This window comes from Phyllobates terribilis, unplaced genomic scaffold (genome assembly GCF_046119375.1).
Source record: "Phyllobates terribilis strain yellow unplaced genomic scaffold, ASM4611937v1 Scaffold_9__5_contigs__length_417890890, whole genome shotgun sequence".
NCBI classification, from domain to species: Eukaryota; Metazoa; Chordata; class Amphibia; order Anura; family Dendrobatidae; genus Phyllobates; species Phyllobates terribilis.
Window position 1 is genome coordinate 183,708,217 of NW_027362769.1, and position 4,802 is coordinate 183,713,018.

Genomic DNA, 4,802 nt, shown 5'->3' on the forward strand with positions numbered 1-4,802 from the left:
CCTGCATGCTTCTGCAAGCGTACAGTTCTTTATATGTGTCAATATATATGAATCAAAAAATAAACGCCATGCGCTCAAAGGACTATCGATAATGATATTTCTTCTGGCGTATCCTGTAGGGCCAGGTGCTTCTCGAAGAATATTTTGGCTGTCACGCCTACCAGGCAAGTGTTCTCCAATTTCAACAGGTTTCCATTGAATACCATCCGCTGAAACTAGTATTCCTTCAGATTCGCCTTCTCTGGTGTTTGTTGTTGCATTACCTTCGCCGCCATCGTTATCTGTTGTTCTTTCATTTCTGGGACGTTTTGCTGATTTTTTCTGTCCACGACCAGGAGGATGGTCACGAGGCAACATAACTGCATGAGCCCGATCCCCAGTTGATGTGCTTGGAATATCTGTAAAAAAGTTGATGAATATTTAGAATTTTTGTTTTGTAAGGGTCCGTGCACACTGGCTGGATTAGCGGCGGAATATCCGACCGGATATTCTCACCATAATCCGGCCCGTACCTGCCCGCTCAGGTACAGAGCGGAGTTTCATACCTGAAGCTCCGCTCCGAACCCCGGGCTGGAGCCGCTGTCTGGGACGGAGCCGTGCTCGCGCGTAAGCAAGCGCTGCTCTGTCCCTGACAGCGGCTCCAGCCCAGGGTTCGGAGCGGAGCTTCAGGCATGAGCGGGCAGGTACGGCCTGTATTGCGGCAAGAATATCCAGATGGCTATTCAGCCAGAATTCTGCTAGTGTGCACAGGCCCTAACTCAGTGTGTGGAAGAACAAATAAATACACATAACTACTTACCTTCTGGATTTGTTCCTTCTGAGTCTTCAGATTCACTTGATATGTTCTGAGGAATGAAATCTTCATCACTGTCAGAATCAAATACATGTTCCTGCAATTCGGATTCCGATTCATCCTCCGGTATGGATTGCAAAGTAGCCAGCATATCCTGAGGCTTTATCAAACGTCTTCTCTCCATATTCCTTACAAATTCCATAATTCTATATAGTTCCCTGCTGAAAAATAGAAATAAAATGAAAACTAAAAGAAATAATAACTGTTCTGCCACCTTCAAAAGTAGGTGGGCTGAATCAGTTGACAGACAGCTAAACTATTTCATAACAATTCATACCTGTATGAGTCTTCAGAGCTCGTATGTCTGCGTCTGTTCTCTTTGTCTATTCAGCTGAACTGAAAGTAAAGTTACTATCCAGAATACTGTCTCCTGCTAGGACCTTAGAAAAACACCACCCTTCATTAGTATAAGATAAGAGCCTAGAGTAAACAAGCTATTTTGTTCAGCATTACACAGTAATACAAGCAGGTAAAACACAAGGAAAATGTGAAAAGTTGACATGTAAATTGAACTACATCTATATGAACATCAGGGTAAATAAGACAGAGTGAAAAAATTATGCACAAAACTTTATAGCAACATTTAGTGACAAAAGGACCTCAAAATATAGTAGGGAGTCAAAATGACTCCCTTCAGTAGTTCTTGGTAAATTTTGAAAAAAACGCGCAAATTTTTCACCAAAATTATTTATTCTCACAAAATCTTTTTTCACATCATATTTGAGGAAAAGTCACCGAGTTTCAAGCCGGAATTCTGAAAAATGTAGTCACAGAAGAGAAATAAAAAACGAAAGGAGTCAAAATGACTCCATCAGTAGTTCTAGTGTTAAGGTTTCCTGGAGTCGTGTATCAATCATGACTTGGTGTGAAACATTTCAGAATCTGTTACAACCTGAACTGCAGGAGGAGCGCTGCTGCTCCTATGTGGGCGCCATTCGTCATAGCGAGCGGTAGCCATGATGGGATCCACACATCCTGATTACATAGTAACGTCGCTTGAATAAAGACCCCGATCCATCAAGTTCTCCTTCCTCCACCAATTGTACATTTTGTCACTAGAGTATCTATAATGTGTACTGAGGAAATCATCCGGTCCTTGTATAAAGCTGTTATAGTGTCGGCCCCTGTATAAAGCTGTTATAGTGTCGGCCGCTGTATAAAGCTGTTATAGTGTCGGCTCCTGTATAAAGCTGTTATAGTGTCGGCTCCTGTATAAAGCTGTTATAGTGTCGGCCCCTGTATAAAGCTGTTATAGTGTCGGCCCCTGTATAAAGCTGTTATAGTGTCGGCCCCTGTATAAAGCTGTTATAGTGTCGGCCGCTGTATAAAGCTGTTATAGTGTCGGCCAGGGGCGGAACTACCGCCCGTGCAGCCGGTTCATTGAACGGGGGCCCCGAGGGAGAGGGGGCCCCTCCAGCCTCAGCAGGGCCGCCATCAGGGCATGACTGCCCTGACTCCAGTATGGGGCCCGGCCGGTAGGGGCCCCCTCGGAGCCCCGTTGGGGGCCCCCCTCTTATGCATCTCTCGCCTCATGGGGCCCCTGGCCCCATGCTAAGCGCCGGGTCCGGGACATCTCAGCGCTGTGCTGCGCTGCCGTGGCAGCGCCTTCAAGATTCCCCTGACTTCCGGTCATGTGACGGTGCCGTCACATGGCCGGAAGTCAGGAGAACCTGGTGTCAGCGATTTGGACGAGCGCCAGGACTCTGCAGGGATCGCATGGGGGTAAGTATAACAAGTTTTATTTTTTTAAAAATACAATTAACTAGAAGTGGGGGGAATTGGGAGATGCACATGTGTGTGGGGGGGGGGGGAATTGGGAGATGCACATGTGTGGGGGGGGGAATTGGGAGATGCACATGTGTGTGGGGGGGGGGGAATTGGGAGATGCACATGTGTGGGGGGGGGAATTGGGAGATGCACATGTGTGGGGGGGGGGAATTGGGAGATGCACATGTGTGGGGGGGGGGAATTGGGAGATGCACATGTGTGGGGGGGGGATTGGGAGATGCACATGTGTGGGGGGGGGATTGGGAGATGCACATGTGTGGGGGGGGGAATTGGGAGATGCACATGTGTGGGGGGGGGAATTGGGAGATGCACATGTGTGGGGGGGGGATTGGGAGATGCACATGTGTGTGGGGGGGAATTGGGAGATGCACATGTGTGGGGGGGGGAATGGGAGATGCACATGTGTGTGGGGGGGAATGGGAGATGCACATGTGTGTGGGGGGGAAATGGGAGATGCACATGTGTGTGGGGGGGAAATGGGAGATGCACATGTGTGTGGGGGGGAAATGGGAGATGCACATGTGTGTGGGGGGGAAATGGGAGATGCACATGTGTGTGGGGGGGAAATGGGAGATGCACATGTGTGTGGGGGGGAAATGGGAGATGCACATGTGTGTGGGGGGGAAATGGGAGATGCACATGTGTGTGGGGGGGGGGAATGGGAGATGCACATGTGTGTGGGGGGGGGAATGGGAGATGCACATGTGTGTGGGGGGGGGAATGGGAGATGCACATGTGTGTGTGGGGGGGGGATGGGAGATGCACGTGTGTGGGGGGGGAATGGGAGATGCACATGTGGGGGAGGGGGATGAGAGGTGCACATGTGGGGGAGGGGAATGAGAGAGGTGCACATGTGGGGGTGAGAGAGGTGCTCGTGGGGGGATGAGAGATGCACATGGGGGGATGAGAGAGGGGCACATGTGGGGGAGGGGGATGAGAGATGTGCACATGGGGGGTGGTGAGAGATGTGCACATGGGGGGTGGTGAAAGATGTGCACATGGGGGGGGGTGAGAGCTGCACATGGGGGAATTGGGAGAAAATGAGCTGCACATGGGGGAATTGGGAGTAGGGGGATAATGAGCTGCACATAATGAATGTGGGGTGGGGGAGAGTAAATGATGATGGGGTGGGGAGAGCACGGACATGATATAATGAATTGGGGCAGGGGGTGCATGTAAATAATGAATGCGGGGAGCAGGAAGCATAGAGTAGGGGGCGTTGCGGATGCAGGAGTGTAACTGGTAACAAATTGGCGGAAAGAGTAGAGGTTCTAATTAAATTATATATTGAGTGCCTATTTACAGTTAATGGGGGCACAGTGGTGGATTACAATTTATATTTGGAATGGTAGGTGGCATAATAACTAACCATATATTGATGGTGGATGCACGTCTGTATTCAGCTGCGTAATGTAGAAGTTGGGGAATGTGCTCTAGATAACTGTGTTATTTTATGCAGAGATGAGTCCTGGCTGGAAGACGTGATGGCGGTCTGTGCTGGATGAAGGAGAAAAGCGTAGCTGAAGGACTTCACCTAGAGACGTCACCAGTGAGTCAGTGTATTACATGTACACTTACACTATATACTATGTACCGGGCTCCTGTGTATAATGTCACTGGTGATCACTGTATTACCTGTACACTATATACAGAGCTCCTGTGTATAATGTCACTGGTGATCACTGTATTACCTGTACACTGACACTATATACAGAGCTCCTGTGTATAATGTCACTGGTGATCACTAGATTACCTGGACACTTACATTATACATACCATGTATAGAGCTCCCGTGTATAATGACACTTATGGTAATATTAGTAATGTGGTGGTAATATTAGTAATGTGGTGGTAATATGTGGTCTGGTCATGGTGTGGCAGTTTTTCTCCCTTCTGTGTGGTATTATTCGGTCACTATGTTGTGGTAATATGTGGTCTGGTCATGGTGTGGCGGTATTCCCTGTATGTGGTATTATTGGTCATTTTAAAAAAAAATGTATATGACACATTCCCTTAAAGAAAACTAAATAAACATATATCTAAAAAGAGTATTGCATATTTTAAGAAAATTTTAATAGGTTAGAGTAGGGCCCGGCCAGAAGAGTCTACCTTATCGTGGTGGCGGCTTTAAAAATCTTTTGGCCAAAACAAAAGCTGATGG

General features: G+C 47.9%; 1 long non-coding RNA gene across 1 annotated transcript; it reads right to left on the minus strand.

Moving 5' to 3' along the window:
• Positions 1-239: 239 nt before the first annotated feature.
• Positions 240-1,236, minus strand: LOC141160907 (uncharacterized). Its single transcript, XR_012250565.1, has 3 exons — positions 1,131-1,236; positions 800-1,014; positions 240-398 (listed from the first exon to the last, which is right to left on the minus strand). It is a non-coding gene; the product is annotated as an uncharacterized lncRNA (long non-coding RNA).
• Between the last annotated feature and the right edge of the window lie 3,566 nt (positions 1,237-4,802).